Source organism: Gossypium hirsutum, chromosome D08 (assembly GCF_007990345.1).
Source record: "Gossypium hirsutum isolate 1008001.06 chromosome D08, Gossypium_hirsutum_v2.1, whole genome shotgun sequence".
Classification (NCBI taxonomy): Eukaryota; Viridiplantae; Streptophyta; class Magnoliopsida; order Malvales; family Malvaceae; genus Gossypium; species Gossypium hirsutum.
The window spans coordinates 46121228-46136403 of record NC_053444.1 but is presented as its reverse complement, the minus strand read 5'-3'; the positions used below and the strand labels follow the sequence as shown (position 1 = coordinate 46136403).

General features: G+C 34.7%; 1 long non-coding RNA gene and 1 pseudogene across 1 annotated transcript; both read right to left on the bottom strand.

Annotated features, from left to right (window-relative positions):
• Nucleotides 1-644: 644 nt before the first annotated feature.
• LOC121219813 (uncharacterized) lies at nucleotides 645-1113 on the bottom strand. The gene is made up of 2 exons (XR_005916725.1): nucleotides 839-1113; nucleotides 645-747 (listed from the first exon to the last, which is right to left on the bottom strand). It is a non-coding gene; the product is annotated as an uncharacterized lncRNA (long non-coding RNA).
• A 10794-nt stretch (nucleotides 1114-11907) lies between these two features.
• Nucleotides 11908-14960, bottom strand: LOC107906913 (alpha/beta hydrolase domain-containing protein 17A-like; annotated as a pseudogene).
• Nucleotides 14961-15176: the final 216 nt, after the last annotated feature.

Below are 15176 nucleotides of genomic sequence, written 5' to 3'. Positions count from 1 at the left end.
AACATAAAGATTAAATTTGAAATCTAAATTAAGCTAATAAATTTAAATCCATGCCTTATCACTAAACTAGTGTAATGAGCGACATACCAATGTCGTGTGGTTGAATTGCTTATTGATAGTGTATAAAGGGCAATGATTTGCTTCAATTTAACATATCAATATTTTATATAAATATAAATTAATTTAAACACACAAGATATATGAATATGAAATAAATACTCAAATCTACTCTCTCTTTTTGTGTGTGTTTTTGCTAAATTTAAAAAACATTAATTCACAAGACAACTTTTTTTTTAGGTACAATAGCACAGGATAATTTTAGATGATTCTTTAAAGCGCATTCATTTATATAACAGACCATAAATATATTAATAAAAAGGCTGTAGAACAACACATGAGCCAAAAACCGATAGCCATGTTAGACAAACCCATTAAGAAAAGTAGCATTAAATCAAAGCAAAGCATACAGAGCCTAAGGAAAAAGATAAGATGAAGCATTCACTACTTACTTCACCTTTGTTTACCAAAATTTTATTTTTATAAAAAGATAAAAATCATGGATTCATTTGGTTTAAAATATACATTCTATCATTAGTAAACATCAAATGAATCCCTTTCGAGCGAGTTTGGTCAGATCTATTTACCAAATCCACAGTTTCCTTCAATACAGCCTCCAAGACTTCATTTTTATCCCCCATTTTCTCTTGCTCTTAACTCAAGACTCCCAAAAAGATGAACTTTACCTCGCTGCAAAAAATAAGGAAAAGAGAAGAAGACATTACACAACTACCAAGAAAAGAAAAAAGAAAAAGAAAAGTTGAAAGAAAAAAAATGATACCCAGTTTTCAAAAGGCTTGATCTTGAATTTAGATTACTGATGAGGAACCAAAATGAGAACAGCCCAACAACTCCAAAACAGCAACAAACCAGGAAAAAGGAAAAAGACCAAACAGAGAAGAAGAAGAAGACGAACCGCTTAAAGAAGTAGAGACGAGCGGTGGCAGAAGGGACGGTCTACGACAATGCAGTAGATTTGGAGAAGGTTTGGGTCGTGGAGCGCAACAGACTAGGGTTCTTGATTTGGGGGAATTTTTGGGAAAATTGGGAGGGGAATAAAATGAAGTTTTTCGGGTATGGGAAAAATTGAAGGGGAATAAATTTGGAGGGGAATAAAACCACAGCGTCTTATTTCAACCATAATGAAAACTTGCGGCGTTTTTTACCCTAGTGCCACTAATGCCGTTAATGTGCAAGACAAAACGACAACGTTTTGTTTAAACAACAACGAAACTTTGCGGCATTTTTATCATAGCGCCGCTAATGCTCACCTTTAGTGGTGTTTTTATCTTAGCGCCGCTAAAGAAATTAAATTCGCAGTCAAAAACTACACCGTTTTGTCTATATTATTAGGAATTTTTTGCGGTGTTTTTCGTGGAAACGCCACTAATAAATTAAATTCTTCTATTGAAACGGCGCCATTTTGGGAAATTTTAATGCATAGTTTTGTTTAAGTAATATTTATAAAAATTAGATAAAATTAAAAATTTTAGTGTTTTTATTTCATTTTTATTTTTGTATTTTAATTTTATTTCTTATAATTTGGTCCTCTCCAAAATTAATAATTATACCTAAATTATCCATAGCAATCTATTACTTTTTTTTAACTTATTTATTAATTATACCTAAATATATCAAATGGTTTAGATTCAATTTTTTTAAAATATAAAAGCATTAATTAATTGTATAAAATTCCAAATCTCAAGTAAACCTTAACCTTATTAAACCTTAAATTAACCATTGAAATTATATAAATATTTAAGTTTATCTCTCTCAAGGCATAATTTAAACCCTAAATTATACATCTTTTACAATTACATAATTTAAACCCTAACCCGACCCTTGAATCCTTAAGTTCTAACCCCTAAATCCCTAACTCTTAACCCCTAACCCCTAACCACTAATCCCTAAACCCCAAATCCCAACCTTTAAACTCATAATCCATAAACCAAATCTTCACACGATTTTCAAGAACCAAATAAATATTATCTCTTTTACAATTATATAAGAAATTAATTAATATATAAATTAGAAAACACTAGTTAATCTAAACCCTAAACCATAAACTTAAACCCTAAAACCCTAAACCCATAAACCATTAACACATAACATTTAAACCTTAAACCTCAGCCTTTAAACCTTAAACCATAACCCCTAAGCCCATAATCCATAAACCTTAAAATAGTAACACCTAAACCTTAAACTCTAAACCATATGCCCTAAACTATAGTGATAATTAATACAATATTTTAAAATTAATACTATCTCTTTTACGATTATATAATAAATTATTTAATATATAAACTAAAAAAATCAGTAATGTATCTAAAAAACTTTAAAACTATTTTAAATAATAGTATTTTAATTTTTCCATTTTTAACAATATTTTAAATTATTTTAAATCCCTGAGCATTAGCGGCGCTTTATTAAAAACACCGCTAAATCCCCGAAAGCTCAGAAAACGGCGTCGTTGGGCTTAGATTTTTTTTTGCGACGCTGTCCCAAAAATGCCGCTAAAGCTATGAGCATTAGCGGCGCCTGAAAGATCAAAAAACGGCGTCGTTGGGCTTAGGATTTTTTGCGGCGCTTTCCCAAAAATGCCGCTAAAAGCCCTGAGCATTAGCAACGCTTTCTTAAAAACGTCGCTAAATCCCCAAAAGCTCAGAAAACGGCCTCGTTGGGCTTAGGTTTTTTTGCGGCGCTTTCTTAAAAACGCCGCTAAGGCCCTGAACATTAGCGATGCTTTATTAAAAACGCCACTAAATCCACAAAAGCTTAGAAAACGGCGTCGTTGGGCTTAGGTTTTTTGCGGCGCTTTCTCAAAAACGCTGCTAAAGTCCTGAGCATTAGCGGCGCTTTCTTAAGAACGCCGCTAAATCCCCGAAAGCTCAGAAAACGACGTCATTGGGCTTAGGTTTTTTTGCAGCGCTTTCTCAAAAACGCCGCTAAAACCCTGAGCATTAGCGACGTTTTCTTAAAAACGCCACTAAATCCCCGAAAGCTCAGAAAACGACGTCGTTGGGCTTAGGTTTTTAGCGGCGCTGTCTGGAAAACGCCGCTAATGCTTATTTTCAGCGGCGTTTTCCATAAAGCGCCACTAATGATCGATCTTTAGCGGCGTTTTTAATCCAAACGCCGCTAAAAACGCCGCTAAAAGCCTGTTTTAGTGTAGTGCACCTCCATTTCCTAAGACTAAACCTGTCCATGGGTCGGGCCGGGCCGGGTTCAGACTGGGCCCACAAAAAATTCAGCCCGTTTACTAGGTCCGGGCCCGGCCCGACCTGAAATATGGGCCTGAGATTTTGCCCAGGCCCAACCCGAAGAAAAAATATGGGGCCCGAGCCCGGCCCGGCCCAGCCCGTTTTTAATTAAAATTAAAATTGTTTTTTAATAAAATTAAAATTAATTGTTATTAAAATTAATTGTTAGTAAAATTATCAAATTATTAATTTTTAATTGTATTAATTGCTGTAATAAAATCTAACATTTGATTAGTAAATTTATCAAATTATTAATTGTATTAATTGTATTAATTGTTGTAATAAAATCTAACATTTGATTAGTAAATTTATCAAATTATTAATTGTATTAATTGTATTAATTGTTGTAACAAAATCTAACATTTGATTAGTAAAACAAACTTGATGTTTTATTATTATTATTTTGTCACACTAGTCAAGGAAATGAAAGTAAATAAACTTAAAATAAAAAACTATTATATTTTAAAAATAAAAAAAATATATATTTAATATTTTTCGGGCCGGGCCGGGCTGGGCTGGGCTGGGCCCGGGCAAAAAAACTTGCCCGAGGCCCGGCCCATTTTTTAAACGGGCCTAAATTTTTGCCCAAGTCCATATTTCGGGCCTATATTTTTACCCAAACCCTCCCATATTTCGGGCGGACCGTCGGGCGGGGCCGGGCTGCCCGGCCCATGGACAGGTCTACCTAAGACCCTACCTGGTGCATAGTTCTCACTCACTTCTTCGATTTTTCCCTTAAAAGAAAAACTATAGAGAATTAAAATTATTTGTTTTAAGATTGATTGATTCTTATGAATGGATATTATAAAATTGCCATAGCATGCCATGCATATATTTGAAGCATGTCATTTAAATTAGGTGAGAATGCCAATAGGACTATTGTATGATCATTCTTGAAATTTGAGATAAAAAAAACCTTGGATGTTTTTAAAATATTGAGTGGGAGAAGGTCCTTGAACAAGTCCTACAACCTCCATTGATGGTCCCTAAGTGATAGCATGATAAAGTTTTGAGCCGGTTCCTACCCCAGCCATACACCAAGGTAAACATTGTCATGTGGGTTCACTAGATGAGATTTTCTTTTCAGGACAACTAGTCATGCATGACTTTCAAAGAGATTGTCCCAAGATGACTCACAAATGAAAGCATGTTCATAATGGATGTTAAGTCAATGATTACACACTCAAGATCATCTCTTATTAAATAATTTCCCAAGAAACGATATTTAAGCTAGAGATGATGGCCAAACGTTAAATGATAGTTGGTTCATGTGGAGTCTTGAGAATTAAGATTCACGAACTGATTAGATGTAATTCATGTTCTTGCTAGTTAATCATGAAGTTCTCTATTGTGGAGCTTTTCTTTTTTATTTTGTTTGGTCTATTTGTTTTCTTTTAAGGGTCTGTTTGTCTTAATAAAGTGGCAGGCTCTTCTTTCAGAAAAAAAAAAGTTGAATGCAAAAGTGACTAAAAAATAAAGCTTAATTGATAAAAAGAAATAAACATTTAAAAATTAAATTTATCATAATACCTAAAATTAAAAATATGTGTGTGTGTGGACGAGTGAAGGTGGTTGAAGATTTTTTGCTCTTGTATAGAGTTTCATCTATGATAATACAATTAAATATTCATCTTTCTATGATTTTCAGTTCAATCAAAATTTATTATTAAATTAATTATAATAAGTTTATAAATATTAAAATTTTAATTATTGCATTTAAGTTATAAAATTTGTTTAATATATTACTTAAAATTATGTACATAATATAATTTGATTGTTTGATAAATAAAAATTTTAAATTATGATAAATTTTATTTAATGTTTTATCCTTAATTTTTAAACATTTCACCTTATTTTAAACAAAATATTATTTTAAATACAAAGTATTTATGGGATAATATAATGTAAATTAAATAAATTTAGGCCTTTTTGATAAACTATTCACTACACCAAAACAGGTCTTTAGCGGCGTTTTTTTAGGCCTTTAGCGGCGCTTTTTAACGCCACTAAAGGTATTTGGAAGCGCCACAAAAAAGGCCGCTAAGGAAAAGTCGCAAACGTTTGCAGCGTTTACAAACAAAAACGCCGCTAAAGACTATGTTCTTTAGCGGCGCTTAGAAAAAAACGCTGCTAAAGAACATGTTCTTTAGCGGCGCTTTGAAAAAAATGCCGCTAAAGAACATGTTCTTTAGCGGCGCTTAGAAAAAAAACGCCTCTAAAGACCATGTTCTTTAGCGGCGCTAGAAAAAAACGCCGCTAAAGATCATGTACTTTAGTGGCGCTTAGAAAGAAAACGCCGCTAAAGATCATGTTCTTTAGCGGCGTTTATTCTTAAGCGCCGCTAAAGAACATGAAAAATAGTGGCGTTTTTTTTAAAACCCCGCTAAAGAACATGTTCTTTAGCGGTGCTTTTATACAAAAATGCCACTATTTGGGGGATTTTTTTTATATTAAATTTTTCATTTTTTCAGCCCTCCTGTAGCAACAAATCAAAAGCAACCAGATTTAAACCAGCCAAAAGCAATAAATTTATATAATATTTCAAATTAAACGAATAAAATAATATTAATATCAATAAATAAAAGTGAATTCATAGTATTTTGGCAAAAATGTTAAATGTTAAAATGATAAAAATATTTATGTCATACACTATGAAGGCGGAAGTTGCGACTGAAACATCTTCATCACAGCCTGAAGCTGTTGCTGGAGTTCATCGTACTTTTTGGTCTGCTCTGCTTCTCTCGCTGCAGCTTCTGCTTCCCTTGCTGCCGCCTCTGCTTTAAGTTGTAGCTGGAGTTCTTCATATTTCCTTTGAACCTCAACTGTGGTCGCTTGCATTTCAGCCATCTGGTCTTTCAACCTCTGAACTTCAGCTTGAGCCTGACTCCCCGAAGCCATGTATTGGTGGGAGCTAGATCCAAAATATTGGGTTGGGCTAACAAAAGATCCTTGAAATCGAACCCGACCATACCTTTCAGGACCCAAAACTTCAGTAATAATCCGGTTATCAATGTCTTCAAGATGAACAGAACTATCACTAGAAGCAATCGCTTCGTACTCCGCCTTTTTATCCTTTAGTTTTTCCTAATAAATAAATCACATAGTTAGGAACGCAATATTATATATTAAAAAACATATGCAACATAACAATAGTCGCATTACAAGCAATGAATTAAACCATTAGAAAATAAATACTAAAAATAACTAAAATAAGTCAAATCTTATTAAGTAAACGTACCATTATTTCACCAGCTTCAGGAGTCATGGGAGATCCATCTTTCTTCCTATGTGTAATTTCAAAAAGTTGAAGGCGTTCAAATTTTTGACCGGACGACAGTTCCTACAATATGGTAGTATAAATATTATTTAACAGAAAGTTATACATATTCGACAATATTAAAAAAATTAAAAATATCTCTGCCTGAGCTACATATGCAAAACTTCTCGACCCGACTGTGTGGGTGAATTTTTGTTTTTGCCTGCTGCTTTTTCCAACTTGTTCACGATCCTACGTTATGAAATTTTTAGTACGTAAATAGAAAATACTATAAACCAAAATAATTACAATAGTTTGGAAGTACGTCATATATCGCCTTTCTTCGAATGCCAAAATCTAACCGCATCTTCCCATTGGTACCTCAACATACCCGGCGGGACATTTTGCAATTTCTCATCTAGGGTTGTTTTTGTTTTATAATAATTTTTCTTCAAAGTACTTTTATTGTCTCTCCATCTTTTTCCCAATGCCTTCTTTACGTAAGCATCCGAGACCTCTAAAGCAAACCTTGCCTACAAAAAACAAAAAACACAAGTTAATAAAGTAAATATAAATGAAACTATTTCCCAAGCATTACAGATGGCATTAACATTTTGTTACCTTAATATTATCGAGGGCTTGGTTTTTGTTGCTTTCGGGCATTTCATGCCATAACTGTAGTTGATAGGCAACATATTTGGATTTCGTGCTAAAATGTCCATGTATCCTGCTAAAAGTCGAGCTTCTAATCCAACAGACTGACCAAAACTGTTTCGTCCAACTTTGACACGCTCGACTGGATCTAACTCGTATAACTCTCTAAGTAGCTTACGTCCTCGATCTCTGCGCGCCCCACCATTTTCAGCCACAAATGGTATATTATAATATAAGAATTTGAAAAATAAATCAACTATAACAGAAACACACGCATGTAAATTAAACGTAAAATTACTTTGAACTTCTGTAGGATCCTCAGCTGTAATCGGAACATTCGAAGATCCAATTGCTGTCTGCTGTTCAGTACTATTTGTCTCTGTCGAGTTAGGATCATTCCTCGTAATGCTTCCCCTTAGAATTTTTCTTCTAGGCATTTTATCTGCAATACACATAAAATAGTTGACAACTTAATAACTAATTACAACAATATCAGCACATATAAAACAGTTGAAATATATAATAAGACCAAGATTTAAATTATAATATATTACATATAAATAAACAATCGTAAAATCTTACTACATCATTAATCATAAATATCTTCATCGGTATCATGAAGAACCCATTGAAATTGTGCACTAGTACTAGGGATATTGTTGTTTAAGTTTTGTTCTGGAAAGGGCAAAGTTTCTGATCTGTCGTCGATGTTATGTCTACTTCCACTGCCCATGTCAAACAAGTCTCTAGGGATGTTACGGAGTACAGCGTACCAACCCTCATCAGTTGGATCTTTTGAGTAAAAAACTTGTTTAACTTGAGATGAGAATACATACGGCTCATCTATCAGTTGTTGTCCTGTGTGAATCAATCGGTCAAAATTCACCATTGTAAAACCAAATTGATCTTGCTTAATTCCACGAGCTGTATTAACATCGGCCCAATCACCTCGAAATAAGACAACTTTCCATTTGCCGTAGTAATCCAATTCAATTATGTCAGTAAGATGTCCGAAATATTCCACATTTCCCTCGACAGGATTATTGTCCCTAGCACTAGCATAACTTGTAATTGCAGAATTGACAACTATTCCACAATTTTGCGTTCTCCTCAACCTCTCGCGATATTTTGTATGAAATCTGAATCCCATGAGGAACGCACTATATCTTTTAACCACTCGATTTGGACCTTGGGAGAGCCATTTAACTTCGTCATTTACGTTCTTCCCACTCCAAACCTATTGAACGGAAAGTAAACTGAGTAATTAAAAATTTTATGAGAAAACATTATTATTTGTAAGCGGAAGCTCCAACTGCATACTGTTTGGCTTAACCATTCATTAAAAGATTCTGTAAACATCTTATTGATATCTCGATGTTGTGTTCTTCGGGAGCGCGAACGAGATCTCAATATTTGTTTGTACTCACTATGTTAAAAAAATGTTCACCTTGTTAGAAGATAAATAGTTATTAGTTTGATAAATATTTATCAAATTTGTAGAACTTACTTCCATAAATGTTCCAATGATTCGTGGTGAAACAGAACATATCGATGTGCTTGTACCCACGATAAATGATCTAATTCTGCAATTTCAACTTTGCCGATTGGTTCTCCAAAACTTTGGAACAAATAAGTATCGGCTAAGTTATGGTCTGTGAGTCTAGCATTCCTATTTGGTCTGTTTAACCTTGTTTCAACATCTTCCAAATATCTTGAGCAGAAGGTCATACATTCCTCTGCCAAGTAGCCTTCAGCAATCGATCCTTCTGGATATCGCTTGTTGCGGCAGTAAGACTTTAATTTGGATAGGAACCTAAACACAATATACAACATTTCTTAATTATTGAAACTAAAGGCATAGAGGTGAATGAAGGAAAATTTTAAAAATTTTAATTAACACATTTTTATGGGATACATCCATCGATAGAAAATGGGTCTGCCAAGAATTACTTCGTGCGGGAGATGGATTATCAAGTGAACTATAATGGTGAAGAAGGAAGGTGGGAAGATTTTCTCCATGTTACATAAAGTCAAAGCGGCTCGATCCTATACCTTCTGAAGTTCTTGAACATCCAAAACTTTGCCACAAATGGCTTTCATTATGTTGGATAGTTCAATTGTACAAGACGTCGCCTTCTTGGACATACAACATCGTAGAGCCACTAGGAGTAAATCTTGCATCAAGATGTGACAGTCATGTGATCTTAGCGAATATAATCTTCGATCTTTAACACTAACACATCGAGATAAATTTGATGCATACACATCTGGAACCTTTATATCCTTCAACACCGTGCAGAACACTTCTTTTTCCGCCTTCGACATTGAAAAAATAGAAGGCGGCAACCGATATTTCCCATTCGGAAGTGGATTGGGATGAAGATCAGGTCGGATTCCCATTTGGACCAAATCAAGTCAACTCTGAAGATTCTCTTTTGATTTTCCGTCGACATTCAAAATTGTACCCACAATGTTCTCGCAGACATTTTTCTCAATGTGCATAATATCAAGATTGTGTAGTAAAAGGTGATGCTCCCAATAAGGCAACTCAAAAAAATACTTCTTTTTTTCCACAAGTCCGACTCATTAGGATCGTCCTCTTCATCAGAGTCATCATCAGCTTCATCATTTGATCTTCTATTTCTTTGCGTGTTTGGCGGTTGGTTCATCTTCCCATAAATGAAATTCATATCTTCCAACATGAACAAGATTTCAGAGCCACTGGTCTGCGAAGGAGCTTCTCTAAACTCTTTAGTACCATCAAATACAGAACTCTGAAATCTAAATCTTTGATTTTTCTGTAACCACCGACGATGCCCCATGTAAGAGAACTTCTTCCCATTGTACAACCATTGCGAACATGTTTGTGCAGCACAACAATGACACGCATAACGACCCTTGGTACTCCAAACGGATAAATTGGCATAAGCGGGAAAGTCATTAACGGTCCACATCAAAGCTGCACGTAAATTAAAGTTCTCCTTTCTCAGCACATCGTATGTCTCGACACCAGCCCACAATTGTTTTAACTCTTCAATAAGTGGCTGTAAATAAATATCGATATCATTCACGGGCCCTTTCTCTCCATGGATAATCATAGATAAGATAAGGGAAGATTGCTTCATGCAAATCCACGGAGGCAGATTGTAAGGAACAAGCACTACTAGCCAAGTACTGTACGCAGTGCTCATGATCTTGAAAGGATTAAATCCATCAGATGCTAGCCCAAGCCTCACCACTCCTAGGATCACTTGCAAAGCTGGAAATTTATTGTCAAATGATTTCCAAGCTAAAGAATCTGCCGGATGCCTTAATAATCCATCATCGGTTCGTCCATCATGGTGCCACGTCATAAACTCCGCAGTCTTCGACGACATGAAAAGCCTTTGAAGCCTCGGTATCAGCGGAAAATACCGTAAAATCTTGACTGGCTTCTTTCTTGACTGTGCATCATTTTCATCGTCGTTCCCACCTTCTGCGTTTTTACTTATCCAACGGGAATGGCCGCATACATGACAGCACTGTTGATTTCTCCAATCGCCCCAATACAACATGCAGTCATTTGGGCAACTATGGATTTTGTTGTACCCAAGGCCTAAATCTTTTATCGATTTCTTCATATCTTTGCATGACTGAGGGATTTTTGCAAAAGGAAACATTTCTCTCAAGAACTCTAACAGCATTGTCAAAGAGTTTCCGGTCCACCCTCCCAAACATTTTAATTGAAAAAGACGAACACAGAAAGACATTTTTGAAAATTTTGATCCCTCATATAGTTCGTCGTTCATGTCATTAAGTAGCGCGTAGAACTTCGCCGCTTCTTCGTTCGGCTCTTCATGACGTACACTACTTCCCGGTTCGGTAAAAGCATTTCTCCCAATATTACAATCATCAGAAGCCACAAAGTCCGCTGGGAACGACTAGACACCATGATTGTGCATATTAAATGCATCCGGCAACATACCTTTCATGTCATCCCCTCTATCAAATTGGTGGTAAGTAGTACTGTCATAAGATACATCCATCCTTGAAGAGGAAGTACTAGGCGGGCATTCTCCATGAAAAAGCCATTGTTTATAACCCCGAACAAACCCATCAACAATTACAGCACGTTTGGTTCGCTGTATTGGATTAGAGGTGTATTGGATTAGAGGTGTAATGGAATAGAGGTGTAATGGAAAAGCTGTGTAATAGCAAATCAACTGTTTGGTTGAATGTAATGGAATAGAGGCGTAATAGTAATCCTGTGTTTGGTTGAGTGTAATAGAGGTGTAATAGCATAATGAAAAAACTAAAATGACTAGAATACCCTTAGCAGAAATTTGTTTTGGTAAATGATTATTGTTATTGTTATTTAAATTTTAATAAGATTATTATTATCAATAATAAATAATTTAATCATATTTAAACATAATTATTATTAAATATATTTTAATTAAAATATATAATTTAATAAAATTCTTAAAAATTAAAGACTTTTTGACACTTGCGAAGGGTTGCAAATCTGGTTTTTACTGCTGCTTGTTCTCTTAAGATGATTAATGCCATGTAGCCTGCATAATAATCAGCTTACTGTTTAATCGAAAAACCAAAGCTTTTACCAGTTTGATTCCCAATTTTTTTAGCCCAAGGAAAACTAGCTTATGTTTGCAAGAGAGATCTCAACGGCCGAAACACAGGTCAAGCAAAACACCAAACTCATATTTCATGCCATAGTATAATCAAAAGATATTGGGAAAACCAAATACAAAGCCTCAGACGCCATAAGAATTAATAAAGAACAAAACCAGATTTAGTTCATCACAACATGAAATGTCAAACACTTGCATGGAGTTTTTTTTTCTTTACACGAAAGTAGTATCATCACCCTGTTCGTATTCTATCCAACAGATCAACACTTTTGCGAGCTTTTTCCAACTAATGGTCAACATTTTTCCGGGACTTCTCATGGCAATCCACACTCCTTCGAGACTTTTCCAATTGATCGAAAGAGATTCTTAGCTTTTCTAGCTTATCCAAATTATTAGACTGGTTTTTCAACTTCTCAGGCCTGTCAGTGCTCTTCCTTGGTTTCTCCCTTCGATCAGTACTCTTACTTTAAACCTCAAATGCATCAGTACTTTTCCGAGACTGCTCAAATTGGTCTGTGCTTCTCCTAGAACTGTACCTTTGAGAAGGAGATTTCTCAACAGTTGATATGAACTTCTTGAGATGTCTTATATACTCAGGGTACTGCTCTAAATCACAGTGGTTCCCTCCTTTAAGCCATAGAGGTTCATACTTCTCTTTGCATAGTTCCCAGAGTTGCTTTCCATGGGAGCAATCAACAACTTCATCCGAAGTTCCCTGCACATTGATATAAACAGACTGGTCTCAAAAGCCATAACTGGTGGCCTATGAAATCATTTTCACCTTCTATGAGGTAATTTGCAAACAATATTCTATGTGGTAGTCATTTACTAGTTCAATAAATGAAGACAAATACAAAGGAAACATTGACAGTCAAATCTTATAAACTATACTGACACAGGTATGAGAATATGTCTCTCTCTTTATATATGGAAAAGCAATATAGCACACGTACTCGTATTGGATTTACTCTGGAGTTTGAGTAAAATAGATCAAATATTTTTATGCACTATGAAAGTATAAGGAAGCTAACAAATTGAAAATTTTGATCATAATCCGGAATCATGCATTAAATTGAATATAAGGATGAGGATAACTAACCTTAAATACAACCTACAGAAGATTTACTTGACTAAGCAAAAGGAGCCAAGAAAACTAAATTTCAGCGCACTGTCTAATGGAATTATCCATATATGGCAGAGATGCAGAAAATTTTCAACAATGTCAACTTAAGGCAAGGTTTCCAAACCAAAATTCAGGCATAGTAATCTGGGTTAGCCATCAATGGGGTCCAGACAGACCATTCTTTTCACTTCAAGATACTGCTCAACAATCCTCCCTAGATATGGATAATCTGTCCTAACAGTAGCCAATTTATTTGTCCTCATAAAAGTAAATTAACAGAGATTGATATTTTTAATTCTTTCTAGGTAGCAAAACAAGGGTGTGGAATCTTCATCGTTTCCTATAGTTATTTGTTGACTATCTAAAGAATAAACTAATAACAAAATGATGGTAAATCATAAAGAAAACAATGGTTCAATCATGATCCTCTTACTTCTTAATTTACACCTCAGTAGAGAAGATGAAAGGGTGTTTAAGTTGCAAGAACTCTTAATTCTATGGACTCCAATTAATTTACTTTGTCCGGAATGCCAATCCTCCAAAACTTGCAATTATTTACCCATTGCCAAGACAGCTATCTTTTTGTTTGTACTTGAGACACTGCATGGGCCAAAGTTCAATGCAGATCTATATTTTGTCAGACTTGACTGAAAGAATTGGACCTTCAAGAGAAACATCGTAGCACTAAACATGACAAAATCAATGATCAGATATGACTTTATGTGAATCAAAACTGTAGAAAGGTCTACAAAATTCATTGATAGCCCCCCGCACTCCCCCCCCCCCCCCCGCGCCAATATTTTCATTCAGACTGCAGGCCAAAAGCTCTAATCATCAATTCATCATCCAATGAAAGTGGATCCAGGGAACTTTGGGTAAGAACAGATAAGTTATTACAACAAACATATCAAAGGAAAATGTAGGGGAAAAAATTAAAATTCAAGATATCATATGAAGAAAATGTTGAGTGTTGCTTTAGTATGTCATCTTTCAATAATGGGGGTATCCTTTCAAGTTTCAACCTAAAAAAGTTCAAAAGTAATTTTGGACTTTGAAGAAATAAAAGAAAAATGAGAATTCTTTAAGTTCCATTATAATTATGAAGAATTCAATGTAAAAAAGATAAGAACAATATAAGTAACATAATGGCTCAAACATAAAGAGATATGTTTGCATGTGGTAGGCTTATGAAATTTATAATATATGAAGTCTTATAGACTGTCAGGATTACAGATACTTACATGAATGATAAGAACCGGACAATTGACAAGTGGAATTTTATCAATATTCTGCAAACAAACAGCCCAAAAAAGAACACATTATTTTTGCAATATTCACATAAATAAATCCTTATTAGCAGAATAATCTGGAGAAGCAAACTTATACAGCTTTCTGTTACCTTATAAATGTCAAACCAATATGTACGCTTTACAGGATACATTACTCTTAAACCAGAAAGTATGGGATTGTGCAAAACAACAGCTCTTAACCGAGGCAGTCGAGCTGCTAGATCCAAAGTGGGGCCACTACCAACAGATTAACCATAGAGGATGGTATCTTCCTGTTTTGTACCATATCTCTCTTCAAGACATTTATATGCAGCTTCAATATCTGCATATGTGCTCTGCTCACTTGGCTGTAAAAAGATAAAAGTAAGAAAGAGCTTTATATAATCCTATCACCTTAGAGATAATAACCATATCTTTTACAGAGAGATAACTTTAATTTTCCTTTCCTTTCAAAACAATATGTTTATTTTATATACCTTTCCAGAAGATTGTCCGTATCCAGAATAGTCATAGCTGCAGAATATCACAGAAAATCTATTAGAAACCTATACACCATTAGTTTATTTAAGGAGTAGCTAAACTGAAGTTTCTTCAACGGATAAGAAACATGCACAAAAAGGTCATTCCAAGACATCAATCATAATTCCTAGAGGTATGAACAAACAAATCCATCATTTTTCCCTTTGGCATGGTGATAGCTTCTTGCACCAGACGGTAAAATATTCACTTAAGGCTAAATGAAAATGATGAAACCTTAATTGCTAGCCAATGAAGACCAATTTACCAGGTTAAACTAGCAATTCTTGGTTATCCAGATTCTTTACTTTTTTACAAAAGTAAATGTACTCAACACATATTCAGATATGGTATTGGCATACAGTCCTTGAAAAAAACATAGAAAAATTT